This window comes from Lynx canadensis, chromosome E2 (genome assembly GCF_007474595.2).
Source record: "Lynx canadensis isolate LIC74 chromosome E2, mLynCan4.pri.v2, whole genome shotgun sequence".
Lineage (NCBI taxonomy): Eukaryota > Metazoa > Chordata > Mammalia > Carnivora > Felidae > Lynx > Lynx canadensis.
The window spans coordinates 55,936,732-55,954,486 of NC_044317.1; the positions used below are offsets into that span (position 1 = coordinate 55,936,732).

Sequence of the window (17,755 nt, forward strand, 5' to 3'; positions counted from 1 at the left end):
CTACCTCGCTCGCACTCTCTCTCTTTCAAAACTAAAATAAACATTAAAAGAAATAAACACTGTCCTGTGGGAATTGTGCTGTTCGGTATTAACTCGTCATCAGACTTTTCACTCAACTGTCACTTCTCGCCATCCCTTGGACTGCACTCCAGGCTTTCCCCGCCGGGCCTTGGGCTGTGGGACGGAGCGCTGGCACGTTGCTTTAAAGGAATAAAAGTTTCTGCGTGAATGGGTGTTGATTAAGGTCTCTCTCTTAAATTTGATATTCAACTCCACACCTCTCCAGATGAATTACATATCCAAATGTCTTTGAGACCTACCAGTGGGACCTGTATGTGCTTAAGCCCTTAACTGCCAAATTTCATCGCAATTTTAATTAAATTGTTTGTTCTCAGGTATCTTGGAAGTCTATTTTTTTCTTGAAAATTAGAGTTTTAAAAATGTATTTATTTTGAGACAGAGCACGGGACGGAATGCAAGCGGGAAGGGGCAGAGAGCTAGATCTAGAATCCCAAGCAGGCTCTGAGCAGAGCCCTCTGTACGCCGCCCCTCACCCCATGTCTGGACTGGATATCGCAAACCCTGAGATATGACCTCAGCCGAAACGAAGAGTCCCTGGCTCAGCCAACTGAGACACCCAGGTACCCAGAAAATTAGATATTTTAACTGATCCTTTTGTTTTCTGTTTCTGATTGCTTGGCGTCAAGGGCAGATAAGGAAGCTTCTAAAAGGTGGACTCCTTCAGAGAGATTTAACTTTTCCTAGTACTGATGACATTCTGGTTTTGAAGTATTTCCACAAACATGTGATAAGGATTTCTGTTCTGTACGTAAACGGTGCAAATTCTACCACTAGTGTTTCACGTTTTCAGCAGCGTCATATACACTCGTAATAATTTTTAATAGGAAATGTGCCAGTTAATAGCTCCTCTTCTGTTTCCTGTGGAAATTCTCAAGGTGGTGCTGGCTGCATTTGCTTTTCACATCCTCTCTATTATGTGACTGCCCCTTCCAGGGCTTAAATCTCTGCAAGGAGTGAATTAAAAAGTAACTACAAGTTGTCTAACAGTTTACAATAGTTTATAGGTATCTTGTCATTTTAGACAGTTGTGTATTCCTGTTGTGTATTCCTTCTGCAGTGTGCAGAGACAATCCTGGACACAATAAGGTCAGGGCTCCAGAGAACAAGAGGGCTGACAAGAAAAAAAAAAAAAACCATGATGGAGTGATCAGAGCACAGGGGTTCAGCTCCCACCAACTGGGATTTTCAGAAAGAGCCAAATGACATGAAAAGGTGGAAGAGGGAGCTTAAAAAGACACAAAGGTGCTTACCAAGACAAGGATGCCTTGGGTAGACCTCACCTCTGGGGAAATTCTGGAGATGTTGTTCCTGTAAATGTGCTGGACCCACTGCTTGTATCTTAAAAGCTTGAAAACTAGGGAGATACTGCCCCAGGGCATGAATCCCAAATATCTGACAGGAGGGAAGGTTAAAAGTGGTGATTGTGTGATCTTGGTATTCAGCACCCCCAGTCATGTTTCTATGTGATGTTTTCACGGTTCAGTCAGTCACAGGAAGATTGAAAGTGGTATTTACCACCAAGTTACGATTGGGCAGCTGACTGTTAGAGAGGCACACAGAGCCTCTATTTTAAGTTCTATCATCTTGGAGTTCCTGGGGCCAATCGTGATGTCCTGGAAAACACTCAAGAAGCAGGTGCTGCCAATGGATACACCACTGGCCACTCGGAACATACAAAACAAGTTCTATCAAAACTCAACAAAGATGTTTTTCAAGCCAATAGTGTCGCTGAGCAACTTCTTTAATGAAGATGAGCCAGAGGTTGGCTATAGTCAGGTGCTTGAGAAGCAGGTCTTAGGAAGGTATTTAATCATTTTAAATTATTTTTTACTGTATAGACTTCTCTTTTGTTTGACCTTTATCCCGCTCTAGGATGTGAAGAATAAGAACACTTATTGTCATTTTGATAGGAATTCCCATTTCCCACGTACCAAGCATTAATATTATCCCCACTTTAGTTTTTGCTGGTTATTCACTTTTCTTATGCACTTTGGCATACATTTAACTTTTTAACTTCACTGATATAATAGTCTGTTTATAAATAACATCTCATAAGGATAACTATACTCATTTTGGTTTTTTTGTTTTGTTTAGACTTTTTGGGCTATTCTTATTGTTCAGTATTCTGTAACATTTTTGCAATCACATTATTAGTTTGAAAAACTAACTGATCATATCTATATCAGGATCAAATTAAATTTATAAATTAGCTAAAGGAGAATTGATAATATTGAGATTTTCTTTTATAATATTGAGATTTTATATTATTGAGATTTTCTAAAATTGAGATATTCTACCCAAGAACATGATGTAAATTTACATTCATTTATTTCTCCTTTCACATATTTCAGGAATGTTTTAGTTTTTTCCCCATATAGGCTTTACACATTTTTGTTAGATTCATTCCTGGTAGTTTCTTTCATTTTACTTTTCTAAAGCTATTTACTTGTTTGTTTATTTGAGAGACAGAGATGGTGGTGGGGGGGGGGGGGAGAGAGAGAGAGAGAGAGAGAGAGAGAGAGAGAGAGAGAGGGAATGAATCCCAAGTGGTTTCTATGCTCAGCACAGACCAAGACACAAGGCTTGATCCCATAACCCTGGGATCACAATATGAGCTGAAATCAAGAGTTGTACTCGTAACCGACTGAGCCCCCCATGTGTCCCTATTTTATGTTATACTTTTGTAATTGCAGACCCTCCTACTAAAACCCATAAATGATTCTTTGTTGTACATAATCTATTGCACAAACAAATAATATGTACAGCAGCACCTAGGTGGTTCAGTTGGTGGAGCCTGCCACTCTTGACCTTAGGATCATGACCTGAACCCCATCTTGGGTATAGAGATTACTTAAAAATAAAATCTTGTTTTTAAATATAATTTACTGCCAAATTGGTTTCCATACAACGCTCAGTGCTCATCCCAACTTAAAAATAAAATCTTCAAAATAATACCCCATGTACAAAAGGCTATGGTTTTGTACATCAGTACCAAAACCTATTAGCCTACTGAATTATTTTTCAAAGCGGATTTTCTATGAGGTCCTTTCTGTTTCCAGAGGTATACTTGTATCGTCTGCAAACATAGTTCTACATCTAATTCCTCTACCATTTTAAATGGCCCTGGCTAAACCTACAACACAATGACAAAAGAATAGAACAGGTGATCATGTACTTTTTCTACTGGGGTTTTCTGGCCTCAGTGGAATATCTCTAGCGCTTCCCTATGACCAAAATGAAGACTTTGTTTTGTCAAGTTGAGAAAGATCCTAAAGAATTCCCTAATATCGAGTATTTTAACATTCTTATATGAATTCTTCCAAATAATGTTTTTGTAACTACGAGTAAGATTTCCTGACTTCTCTTCATAAATATGATGAAGTATATTAATGAACTTCCTAAAGGTGAATCATTTTTTAATTCGAGACACAAATTGCTTTGCTCATCATATTTTCATATAGTTTCAGGAGTTCTGGCTTTTATTTTACATGGTACCATCTGTATGAAGAGGTGACATTTTTCTGTGGTATTCTTTCTGGTACATACTTTAGGATGTTTCAGTATCAGAATTTTATGTCATGTATAAAGATAATTTGGAGATTTTACTTCCTCTTTAATGCTCGTAAATCGAGTAGGCAGCATTAGCTTATATGCTATTTAAAAGAATGCAAGAATCTGGCTGCTAATCTGATCCAGGTGCTTTTTATTTGAGGGATACTGATAAATGTCTTCCTCTTCTCTATGGATTTTGATCTGTTTAGATTCTCTCTTACTGAGGTCAATTTTGGCAAAATGTATTTTGCTAGTAAATGTCCATTTTATGTAGGCTTTCTATTTAACTTGTTTTGAGTTGGGGAAATGGGACAAGTAATTTTTAATGTCACTTATTGACCTCATGTCCTTTATTTCCCTTCATTGAAAATTTAAAATGTATTGCAGATATTGAAAATTTTAAAACTAGAAAATCCTTCTTGGGTCATATGGAGGATTCTTTCTCTCTGCCCATAAGTTAAATGGTGGTGGTACTTGGGTCTGAAGACTAACAAAGAATTAGACAGGAATAAAAAAAATTCTCAGGGAGGCACAGAATCCAATGAGGCTGGTCTTTAATGGCTCAGACCTCAGCATTTCCTCCTTGCATGTGAGACCCTGTCTGCTTCCAGAAATAATGGAAAAGGAAGAGTCTCTCTCAAACACTCCAACGGTCCCTTTGGACCTGCTCACTACAAACTTCTAATAGATCCTGGTAATTAGAGTTTTTCAGAACTGTTCTCAGTTCCCCAAGTGTTGAACTATCATTGTCACTACAGCTGACATGATGACGGCAATTCTTTGGGGAGGTGAGGTCACAGAATCACTAACCTCTATCTCAGGGTTTGGCTCCCTCCCTCCCACACATGCTTTGCCTGCTACTTTACACCCAGCTTCCAGTCCTGGCAACAGGAAGGAGTCTGTGAGAATCTTCTAGTTTAGTGTGAGAGCACAGTCTCTAAGGTTGGGAGATGCAGCAGGAATCTGGGTAGGTGAGCATGTCTGGGAAAAGAATCTTCCGGCACAGGCTGAGCTTGAGAGAGACTGCTCAATCAGTGCATGACTGCTGATGATGTAATTCACCAAAATCCTCATTGAAGGGGTGCTTTGTGTTTGATCCAAGTGCTGTCAGAGGCTGAATTTTAAGCTGCTTCAAGATTATAATTTCAGGGGGGCACCTGGGTAGCTAAGTCATTTAAGCATCCAACTCTTGATCTCACCTCAGGTCTTGATCTCAAGGTCACGAGTTCAAGCCCCACACTGAGCATGGACAGTCTACTTAAAAACATAGATTATACTTTCAGATTTAATCTGCTTTTCTTTTTTTTTTTTTAATTTTTTTTTCAACGTTTATTTATTTTTGGGACAGAGAGAGACAGAGCATGAACGGGGGAGGGGCAGAGAGAGAGGGAGACACAGAATCGGAAACAGGCTCCAGGCTCTGAGCCATCAGCCCAGAGCCTGACGCGGGGCTCGAAATCACGGACCGCGAGATCGTGACCTGGCTGAAGTCGGACGCTTAACCGACTGCGCCACCCAGGCGCCCCAATCTACTTTTCAATACAGTGAGCAAGAGTCACAGAGACATTTTCAGGAGCAATACTGTGAGCACTGTAAGGGCATGTGCATGTGATAATGAGAATGATGGAACTAATTGAAATACTTGATTCACAGCAGAAACAGCATGTCTAACAGGAATTGCTGAAATTTATTCTGTAATTTGAGTGTGATGTGCTTAATGGAGACAGTAAATGTGTCTCTACTGAAAAATCTCTGTGGACTCTCGATCTGTGAGACAATCTTCTTTCCAAAAATTAGGAAAGGTCCTTTAAGAAAAAGTTAACGTCAAAAAAAAGAAAGAAAAAAGAAATGAAAACGTCAGTATAGAAGGTTTTAAAGAGTAAAATATTAAGGACTATATTTTTAAAATGTAATTTAACTTTAAAATAATAAATTAATTTAAAAATATAATCTCATCAAGAAAAAAAAGGAATTTTAAGGTATGTTTCTACTGGTGAAAATCATTTCAATAATATTCCCAGCTCACCACTCACCTCTCTTGCTTTTCAATTCATTAAATGCTCAAGATTTCAAGTCTTCAAATTCCATTTTGCATGTTTATATAGAATTTTAATAGCTTTTCCAACTCAAATATCAATTTAATTTTCAATTTGTTTATTCTAAAATAACAAATATACAGTTATGTGATCTTTAAATAGGATTAATTCATTTTCTGCCCTAACATGTTTTATCACTATGTGATGTTTCATGTCCCGTATGTTAGCACACAGTGCAGTTCCACACAATAATATCTGTTATGGATGCCATTATCCTTTTGGTCCAAGAAAAAATGAAGTGAGTACTGCTGTCATCCTAACATTGTCTATATTAAATAAATCAGACTGGCTCATATAAAATTATTCAGTGCATGTATAATTTATTAAGACCTTTGAATCTTCGCTCCTTAGTTATATTACTCACAAAGAATACTTAAAAATGGGAAATGATCACACCATATTAAGTAAAATAAATTTAAAATATGAGAAGGTGTCTGTGTGTGTGTGTGTGTGTGTGTGTGTGTGTACCCATGATGAGGTTCCTGGCGGTGTATAGTACAGTAGGAAGCATTCTTGTCATGGCAACTAGGCTACCAAGGTTCAAATCCTGATTCTACTGCTAGTTACATGAGTCACTTAACTTCCCATGGTTAAATTCTCCTTGTCTATAGAATGAGAGTAATGTTAGTTCCTAACTCATAAGGTTAGGGAAGTTCCATGTCAATTCTCAGGGGAAAGAAAAGGTAAGTGATTTTATTTTCCAGGAAAATGCAGCCTGTAACTCATATTTTCATGCAGAACCTTCTGCCTGTGTATTTGAATACTGAGTTTTGGACAATAACAGAACGGCCTCGGTGGATTTGAATATAGCAGCGATCTTCCTATCCCACATTGTCATCGGAATCCTGGGCAATTTCTGACTCTTCTATCATTAGATGTCCCTTAGCTTCAGGTAATGCAAGCCAAGATCCACCAATTTCATTCTCAGGCACCTGATCGTAGCCAACTCCTTGCACATTCTCTCTAGAGGAATCCCAGAGACCATAGCACCTCTAGGGCTGAAACATTTCACCAATTATTATGGATGCTACATTCTCTTATATGTTCACAAAGTGTTCAGAGGTATCCCCATTTGTTCCACCTGCCCTTTGTGTGTCTTCGAGGACATCACGATCAGCCCTGGGAACTCCAGATGGGCAGAGCTTAAAGTGAAAGCTCCAAAGTACACTGGTCCCTCCAGTATCCTGTGCAGGGTGTTCCACATGTTGATAAATATGTTTTTTTTCCTATTTATATGGCTGGTAAATGGAACAACAAAACTATTACCAAAAAAAAGTAGATTGGGATATTGTTCTGACTTATAGTGTACTGACAAGATCACAGGCTCATTATATGCAGCAATGACATCTTTCCATGGCATTTTGTGTTTGAGACTCATGACCTTAGCCAGCAAGTCCCCCATTTTGAAGTTCTGTGAGGGAATTCCATGGTTTTTCTCCTTCACAGTCACAAGCAGAGGGTCTAAGGCATCCATAGGAACAATCTCTCCCCCAGACCCTCCCTTGAGACCATGAGACCAGAGCCGTACAAAGCATCCTTGTCTTGGTGACTACCTTTGTATTGTCTTATGCCGTTTTGTCCATCATTTATGATTAAGTGGCTCTCGAACTCTAGTTGGTGGCTGGTGAATGTCACTGTACTAATCATTGCATGTTTTCCAATTATTAGGCCTTTTTCTCTCATGCACCACGACCCCAACATATTCAGGCTGTACTGTGTCTGCTGTGGAAGAAATACATAATTACCTCATCTCATCAGGGAAATATGAATTGTCTTCACGTGTTCAGACATGGATGCACTGAGATCTCAAAAAACGTTAAGAAAATTATGAGTAGTTTCTTGCAGAGACATGGCTGAATGAGACAGAATGACACCCAGCCTAATATTAAAGAGCATGGTACATGAAATCTTCTTGAATTAATATGTGTGTACTTATATAGTTTTATTTTTATTGATAACCATGGAGAAATCAAGATTCTATAACAGGTTTTACTTATTGTTGGCTTTGGGGGTTATGTTGTGAATATTATGCCTCGTATCTAAGAGATATTGGGGATGTTTGAAATATGATCACGTTTGTGGAGCAAGATGAGTGCTTTAATTAAAATATTTTCTGGTCAACATTTGAACACTAAACTGCAGAGAACAAAAAGGAACACAGGAATAGGTGTCAGGTGAATTTTACAAAGGGTGTAGATGGGTGGCAGCCAGTAAACACATTGGGTATGTGGGAAAAAGACTGAATGTACTTTTGAGATGTTTAGAAGGTAGAATGTTCTGTGTTAAATCTTGACACCAGTTGGGTGTGTTGGTGAGAAAGAGATTGCAAGATGGTCTTCCACTTTTCTGTCTTGAGGATACAAGACATTACAGAGGACCCTTTCATCAAGCATGGTGCAGGAGGCGAGTAGCAATTTGCAAGTGGAGTATATGAACATATTTTGTCTAACAAGGGGTAGTATCACTTTTGAAATCATCAAAAAGACAATGTAGACACCGTTGAAAGGAAAAAAAAAATGATGTAACTCAAACATAGAACTATTTTAGGGCGACCTGGTTGGCTCAGTAGTAGAGCACGTGTCTCAATCTCCGGATAATGACTTTCAGTCCCATATTGGGTGTAGAGATTACTTAAAAATAAACATTTCTTAAATGAAATATGTTAGGGGAGCCTGACTTGCTCAGTCCATTGAGCATCTGGCTTCAGCTTAGGTCATGAACTCGCAGTTCGTGAGTTCCAACACAGAACTTCAAAATGGGGTACTGGACACCTCTGAAAGACCAACTACATGATTGGATGGAAATGCTCAGCAGCCCAACCTCTGGGAAGAGAAAGGAGTCTGGCTGGGGATTGGGTTCAGTCATATGGCCAATGATTTACTCAACCAAGTCTAGGTAGTGAAGCCCTGATTAAACCCCTGGAGAAGCTCCTGGGAGCTTCTTGGTGGGGGACAAAAGCTACTGTATGGGCAGTCCTCCTCCCAAACCTTACTCTATGGATGCCTTCATCTGGCTCTTTACTGCTATCCTTTACAATAAGATATGAAATGACAAAGCTAAAACAATTGAGTAACAAGTTTGCTGTAATTTACTCCAGGGAAGACAACCCTTGATTTGGGAGAGGACAGAGCCTCTCATACAGTGAATGGAGTGCTCTTCCTGAGGGATTTGGGGCAAGATTGAGTTTTAGAAGAGGCAGTACAGAAACAGGGCATGACTGGCCAAGAGACTGGGGATTTCCTTACAAGACCTGCTGTTTTCCAGGGTAAGGTCCATTAGCTGAAGCTGAGTTGGAGGATTATGACTGGTGTATGTTAGGTTTCCTTCTGATGTTTCACATAAGAGCAGGCTGACTTAGGTTTAGATTTGTGATGTGGGTGGGCCACTGGCATGGCGTCCATTTTTGTGGGTCCCAAAATACGAGTTAACTTTATCAAGGATTACCATACAGATAGCACTTTCCAAGTTCTGTGAGTCTTCCCAGCAAATATTGAAGCAGAGAGGCTTGGAGGAAGCCTTAAATTTGTAGTTGGCTGGAGATGCACAGGTATGGGAATGCCTGACTTGTAACTGGTGTCTGAAGTGGGGGCAGTGCCGGGAAGGACCTTGATCTTAACTTGTGGGGTCTCTACTAACACCAGATAAAGTCAGAATTATATTGAATTGCATGACACCCAGTTGGTACCAGAGATTTGGTGACAGGCTGCAGGAGCTCTTTCAGGTTTGGCTATTATGTCCCTTTGATATGTACATTTTTTTTTTATTACTTCCTTACTCTTAACATTCTGTCACTTCAAGATCCTCTAGGCTCCTCTTGTATTTTCCCTGCTCCTGCCATAGAATCAGCCATAACTCCAAGGAGTCTTTTTCTTAGAGAATTGTTAGAGACCAAGATGTGGGTGCTGAGTGTTCTCCTTGCTACTGGGGTGTCATTGCTCTTAGACTCTCTGAGTAGACCGCCCTGGGAATTACCTGTCCTCACACCGATCTGCAGTTTTCTCTTTGCCATTTTATTTACTTATCTACAGCTACTTCTGTGCTCATAGTGATGCCCCCGACTCGGATCCTGTACTTCAGAGTTCATTTTAGGCTTCTCCCCTTGCTTTTCTGTACCTGTCTGTATTTACCAAGCACTATGGCAACATATGCCTTTGAAGAGTTTTGTGTCTATTCCTCCACGCTCCCATGCTCTCTGCACACGAACTATAATCCTCTCCCTCTGGCCTCATTTGGACCCTGCTCTATCACTCTGATAGGTTACCCTGAAACCTATCAACTCTGCCCCGTTCGCCTGGACTTGCAGTGGCAATGCTCACAGTAGTTTAAGATACTGCATGTGACAAATATCGTTAGGGGTTGTTGCAGGGATGGAAGAAGTAAAAAACATGGAAAGTGCTCCCCATTTTTAGGCATCCAAGGTCAGAAGATTCCTGAATTCTTCCATCATGTGAGAATATTGTCAAGACACGCATGTGCATGCAGACTGTTTGAATGTAATTACATACACAGGACTAGGAATGTGGGAGTATGGGCAAGTGTGTGTAAACGTGTATGCTTGTATTTCATGAGTGAGTGCATGAGTGTGCGTTTGCTATGGAGTGTATGTGAGTGTGAGGGCATATAGCTGTGCATGAGTGTTATGTTGCTCACATGCATGTGTGTTTGCATCTATATGTAATATTTATGTATGAGTGTGTGTTTGTGCACACATCATGGTCCTAGTCTGTGACTTGGATATGGGGAGTATTTGATTATGTATTTGTGTGTAGTGAAAACCAAAGGGATTAATTAGGATTCTCATGTCATTCTGGTGAATGTAACTCTTTATGATTAGGAAATAGATTTCATTATCCCATCATATTACTTGCTCTTGAAATTACTTTGATCTTAATATAGCCATTCTATTTTTTATAGCGTTTATCTTTTGTACAGGATTTTATTTTGTGTTCTTAATTTGTGAAGTGAATTTCTCATAGGATATATTGTGTTGCCTGTCTTTAAAAAATCCAATGGTCAGGGATGGCTGGTTGACACACATGGTTATTGGTATAAGACTCTGCATTTCTTTCAAGTCATAAACTCATGGCTCTTGAAATGGAGCCCCATGTTGGGCCTATGCTGACATCACAGAGCCTCCTTGAGTGTCTCTCTCCTTCTCTCTCAAAATAAATAAAACTGAAAAAAAAATCCAGTGACAATTTTTGCTTTTCAATAGGGCCTTTAGACGATTCCCTTTTACAGATAAATTGTTTTGCTCCTGCTTTTATAAAGTCTCCTTTCCTCTATTCCGTCTTCTTTGAAATAACTGATTTTTACAGATGATTTAAATCCTTTTCTTTGGCTCACTAGTGTTAGCTCTAAGTATTGCTTTTGTTTGCAATGGGGGTTATCCTATACAGCTGACCACAGTACCTTCAAAGAGTTTATACATCTTCATATAGATCATCCAACCTTTCCTTTCCACAAAGACTTCCATTTCTCCACTCCTGCCCTGTGCTACCATTAGTATAGGTTTCTTTTACATATGCTATACACATATACACTACACTGATAGTTTCTTTAATGAGGCTTAAAAATAGGGAAGACGGTTTTTATTTACCATATAGTTACTATTACTATATAGCGCTCTTAATTCCTTTGGGTAGATCAGGAGTCTGCCACCTACAGAACATGAGCCAAATGCAACCTACTGTCTGTTTTTAAGTGAAGTGTAACTGGAATGCAGCCACACTCATATTTAGGGGTTTTTGACTCAATAAGGACATGCTGGAAGAGTGGTAACAGAAACAGTGTGCCCTGCAAAGAATAAAATATTTACTATATATTCCTTACATAAATATTTGCCGACCTCGCACATAGTCCCATTCTCATCACATCTGATTTAGTATAAAATTGGAATATGAAACATACTGAAAAGTCAATTTTATAGCCAAAATATTAGGCAACGCTGACAAGATTGGTCTCAACTGGAAGAACAAAGCTAGGAATAACTGGGAGTTACTAGGTCTTGAATTAGTGAGGAAAACATGAATATGTTTTATGTGATATTGTTACTATTCAATTTGTAAGTACAGTATTTATTATATGTAAAAAAAATTTTTTTGATGATATTGACACTGAAGATATAACTGGGGCATAAAAGACCCAACTAGTATTACTTGGTACACATTCGTAAGTGGAAGAAGCAATATACCCTTGTCTGGGTATAAGTGTAGACAACAGGATAAGTATGTATCTTGACAACTCCTGGGATCAATTCCCTATACAGTTTTCACAAACGGTATTTAGCAACTTTCCATTAATTCATTACTCCACCCCATGGCTGTGTTCTCTTGGTAGGGGTAAGGCTGCCATAAAGAAATAGGTCTGTGTATGCTCCAAACAGGTCATGGTTTGGATCTATCACATATACTCTTTAGCCTTCTGGGGAGTTTTGTTATTAAAATTTTTAAAATTCTAACTACAAGGAGTCCATAATTTTAAATATCTCAAGTAGAAACTTAGCCTCACATTTCACCAAGCCACACGCCAATTGTAGATTTTCCCAATCCACTATAAACATGTTCCCATTTGGGCAATTTTCTGCCTCTTTCCTCCACCCCCTTGCCCTTCCTCATTGGTATTTGCATGATACACTTTCAGTGGTTCTGCTCAAAGATGACCTCATCATGTGGGCATTGCCTGAAAACATTGTTTAAATTAGGAAACCCTGTGATCTATCATTGTACATGCACATGTTTATGGTACTTACCACTATCATATTTTATCCTTATAGACTCAACTTTATAGAATATAAGTTACTTGAAGACAGGGAGTTTTGTTTCCTGCTAATATCAGTGATTAGAATAGTTCCTGACTGGTAGAATGAGCAAATGCATTTTATCTGTGGAAAGTAAAAAGTTACTATAGTGCATAAGGTCAGAGACTAAGTTCACATGCTCAACTTTCTACCCTAGCATTCTGAACATTCGTCATAAATTCTGAAGCTGTATTTTGTTTGGTTAACATTTTGAGTTTTAGACAGCACGTGCCAAAGAGCTATAACCCATCTGGGAATGAGGATGCCTCTTGTAGCTCTTCTACACTACAAAATGTCAAATTCAGGATTCTCTCAAATGCTCCATTCTACTCTCAATACAAATATTAATCTTATGGGTCACATAAGACAGTTCTTATTTGTGAGTGACAGACCTCCTGGAATCAGTGGCTGAAACAAGGTGGTTTATCATTTTCACATAACAGGAAGCCCAGAGATGCAGGTTGGGATGGGCCACCTCCTTTAGCACTCAGCACTCTCTCTCCTTACAGCAGGATGGCTGCTGTATGACCAAGAAAAATGAATGAAGGGTTCCTGGGTGGCTGAATCACTTAAGCCTCTGACATTGGCTCAAGTCATGATCTAGTTGGTCAAAACTTCTAGTCCAACATCGGGTTCTGTGCTGACAGCTCAGAGGCTGGAGCCTGCTTTGGATTCTGTGTCTCGTTCTTCTCTGTCCTTCCCCTGCTCGCAATATGTCTCTCAAAAATAAATAAAAACATAAAAAAATAATAGCACAATTTTAAAAGGGTATTGGGGGGGCAGTTGGGTGGCTCAGTCAGGTGGCTTTGGCCAACACCCCAGAGTTGTGGGATCGAGATCTGTGTACACTCTGCACCAAGCGTGTAGCCTGCTTAAGATTCTCTCCCTTTCCCTCTGCCCCTGTCTCCCACTTGTGTGCACTCTCTTCCTAAAATAAATTTAATAAATTAAAATCAGGATATTGGGGAATTTTCAAATTTCATATTCACACCTAAACAACAGAAGGTAAAAGAAAAAGATGGTAAAGAAAACATTTGGAGACCAAATTTAAATATATTCCACAATAATATTAAATGAAAAAGTAGTCAAGGATAACAGGATGACAGATTTAATCACTAGACTTTTTCTTTATCCTGTATGTATAATATTGCACACAACCCATCACCAGTGTCATAGGTGTTCCAAATGAGTCAAAATTTATTAGACCTTAGTGTTTTCTGAGTTACAGATGTCTTTCCTTTGAAATTTATTAATTTAACTTACCTGAATATAACACTAATTTGCAAAGTCTCAATACAGATATTCTGATTCTAGAACCTTTTTAAAAAGTTTTTTAAAGTTCAGTTATTTTTCCACACGCAGTGTGGAGCCCAATACAGGGCGTGATCCCTTGAACTGTGAGACCAAGACCTGAGCCAAAATCAAGAGTTGGAAGCCTCACTGACTGAGCTGACCTGGCAATTCCTTGATTCTAGTACCTTGGGAGAAAAACTGAAGCACTGATTTTGAGATTCCATTCGTTGCTTTCTCCCTTAAAGTGACAGATCTACAAAAGGCTTGGAGTTGGAAAATATTCTCTCGGTTTTGAATAATATTTTAATAGACTATAACTTAATAGAAAAAGAACCATGACATCATACAAGTCTAAAAATGTCTTCAGTAATTGCTCTAAACAGTTATTTCACAGCCATTTTCCATAATCAACTGTGTGGTGGGGCTATGTGTGCATCAGGAAAAAGGAAGTAATAGTTAGCCTGAGGAAGATTGTGGTCTTTCCCAACCAAGTCAGTCAGGAGTAAACTTCAGTTTTGTATTACTGGGTCTGACTGTACTTTTGATGCCCGACTGATGATACCTATGAAGCAGCATTATAACCTCTTACTATTCTGCCCATTTGGGCAAGAAAAGCTAGTAATGAAGCCGGAGAGGACCCTCCCTTGGCAGTAGTTACAAGTTCACAGTGCCTATGAGTATCATCACCCTGGCCCCACACAGGATGCATCATAACAATGTAGTCACCATTCCCTGCTTTCTCCAGCCATTTTCAGAACTTGAGAAGTCTACCCTGCTCTCCTGAGTAAGCATCAGTATATAATTAACATTCTCCTAACACTTCAGTGTATGCAGTCAACATTCCTGACATCTGAACACCCTGTTCGAGGAGTAAGCACAAGTGCAAATGAGCAAAAAATGGTTTAGAGGCTAAATATGTGAGATTTCTAGTTATCAAACAAGATTCCCATTGTGTTGTTCATTCTTGAAAGTAAACTCATGACAACTTATCTTTTCAAATTATTCCCTGAGCAGTCCAGCACAAAATATTGTTACCTTTATCCTCACTTCTCAACTTTTCTTTTAGTTCCTAATACTTTTCACATGCTTGCTATTTTTCTAATTTCATTTAATGTAAAGGTGCAAACCATGGGTCTCATTTCAGCACAAAAGGCAGGGAGAAATAGAATCATATGATGTATACTCATGAATGGGGAGGCTGGTTGTAGAGGGTGAGAGTTTGAAATTGCATTGCTATGGTATTTCCCTTAGAGCCACTAAATACTATAGGATATACAATGGGTGGGTAACTCTCAAATTCAACTTATGAATATATATTTCAAAAACTATAGGTTTAAATATAACATGAAAATTACTACAGATGACATTCAACATACAGAGCTTAAGGATGTATGATTAGTGTTCATTATGAAATTCCCCAAAGAAGTGTGATGCACACAGGATAATAAGGCACAGGATTCATTTAGGTTTACACAAAAGCTTATATTTTACTTACTTAGATATGAGAAATGGGGTATCCTAAAAAAAATGGAATCAAAATGCAATTTCAGTGCCCAAATTTGCGTCTTTTACAAGCATACTACTTCTGGGTGTATTTTTGTTTTGTTTTTTGGAGAGCACAAGTAGTAGAGAGTGGCAGAGAGAGAGAAAGAGAGAGAAAGAGAATTGTAAGGAGGCTCTACACTCAGTGGAGACCCCAACGTAAAGATTGACCCATGACCCTGAGCCAAAATGGGGTCAAATACTCAACATACTGAACCACACAGGCAATCCTACTTTGGTTCTTTTGATTTAAATGTCCTCTAGAAACTTCTCTTCAGTTTCCAAAATTAAGACGAATTTTTACTCATCCATGATATATAATAGCTATTACCTTTCAAAAGGAGAGACCATTGCTCACTGTCCATTTTCTCTAGTACAAATGCCATCCCAAGTAACCCATCGTTACATGAAAATATTCTCTCAATGTCCTGACCTACTGCTTCATGGTCAACTATCTGATAGAGTAATTCTTTCCTATAGTAATCAACAAAGGTGCTCAATTGTACCAACAAATCCAGAGAAGGGGCTGTGACCACAAAGAAAACATTACAATTTACGTAAGAGTTTTAGGTTTATTCCTTGCCACTCCCTATGCTCCCAAATGTATATAGTATAGTCTATCTTAAACTTAGCATACCAGTTTTCCCGGGTATATAAGTATGACTAAGCCCCTCACCCCCATTGAAGAGGTTCCATTCACCATACAGATGCTCTGAGACCACCACTATGGTTGCCAATGAAACACATATAATGAAAGTATAACATCAATGGAATCCAAACTTGAGGTTATAAGTCATCAATAATAATGTAGTGTCAAGAAACCTCAAATAATTGGGGTGCGTGGATGGCTCAGTCGGTTAAGCATCCAACCTCGGCTCAGGTCATCTTGTGGTTCATGAGTTCAACACTCCAGTCTGGCTCTCTGCTGTCAGCTTAAAGCCTGGAGCCTGCTTCCGATTGCCTCCCTCTCTCTCTCCCCCTCTCCCACTAGATCTCTCTTCCTCTCACTCTATGAAAAATAAAAACCTTAAAAAAAAAAACCAGAAACCTCAAATAATTGAATAAAAAATGTTAACCTGGCAAGCTAAGCCAAAAGAGCATGTGACTCTTGCTCTGGGGGTTGTGAGTTTGAGCCCCATGTTGTGTGCACAGAAGAAAATAAAATCTTTATAAAATATTTGAACAGAAGATGATTAGGTCTTTCCACAGATATACTTGTACCATTGACACACCATCTCATGAGTTTTAAATAATTTTAATTTTCTGTGGAACGTAACACCTAAGATTGGTTAATCCTCAAAATAGACCTACTTCTCCCTAGTGTGAAGGTTTAAATTGTAGTCCATTGAAGAACTGGCTAAACAAATCACCGCCTTCATTATACGTTAATGTTCCTGTCCAGCATGAATTCTTCAGTATTTCCTGAGGTAAAGACATTGACACATTTATATGGTTTCCGTGTTATGTGAATTCTTTCTAGACCACAAAGCACAAAGTTGTACATTTTGTTCTCTTATCACTGGAAGTCTGTACCTCCTAACTCCATTGACCTATTTTTATCCCCTCGCCAATTTGTACATTTTTTATAACCCAGATCACACCTATTTTATTTGTAAGGTTTTTCTCTCTAGTAGAAATTACATTCCACAACTTAAAATAAGCTTTGGATAAGCCCTGCCATACATTCCTTCAGTGTTCTTCCTTTCAGAGGCTTCTATTCTCCTATCAGGTGAGTTGTGAACCCTGGTTACAAGATTTCCCACTTATGTTAGTTCCATATGGTTCCTCTCCATGATGGAATCTCTGATGCTGAGCAAGTGTTGAACCCTTGCTCATTTGTTTTTTCTTATGAATTCTTTGATGCTCCCCAAAGCTTGAGCTTTGAATAAAAGCACTGCCACACATATTAGGTTCACATTGATAAGATGTGAATGCTCCATAAAGGCTTTTCCACACTAAATACATTTGTACAGTTTCTCTCTAGTATGAGATCTCTCATGACACCAAAGATGAGAATGTTTGATAAAAGCCTCATTACACATATTACATTTGTAAGGTTTTTCTGCTGTATGAATTCTCTGATGTGCCATAAGACTTGAACAATGGATAAAAGCCTTGCTATACACATTACATTTGTGTGGTTTCTGCCCAGTGTGTATTTTCTGAGGCCCAGTAAGGTTTCCAAATTGGGTAAACGCTTTGCCACACTCATTACATCTGTTAAGGTTTCTCTCTAGTATGGATTTTTCTGTTAACATGTGAGCGCTCAGCAAAGGTTTTGCCACACTCACTACATCTGTAAAGTTTCTCTCCAGTAGAAGTACTCTCATGACTACAAAGGTCTCAACGTGTGCTAAAAGCTTTATCACATTTAGTACATTTACAAGGTTTT

At 38.8% G+C, this 17,755-nt stretch overlaps 1 pseudogene; it reads left to right on the forward strand.

Moving 5' to 3' along the window:
* Positions 1 to 1,689: 1,689 nt before the first annotated feature.
* LOC115502186 lies at positions 1,690 to 7,421 on the forward strand (annotated as a pseudogene).
* The last annotated feature ends 10,334 nt before the right edge of the window (positions 7,422 to 17,755 follow it).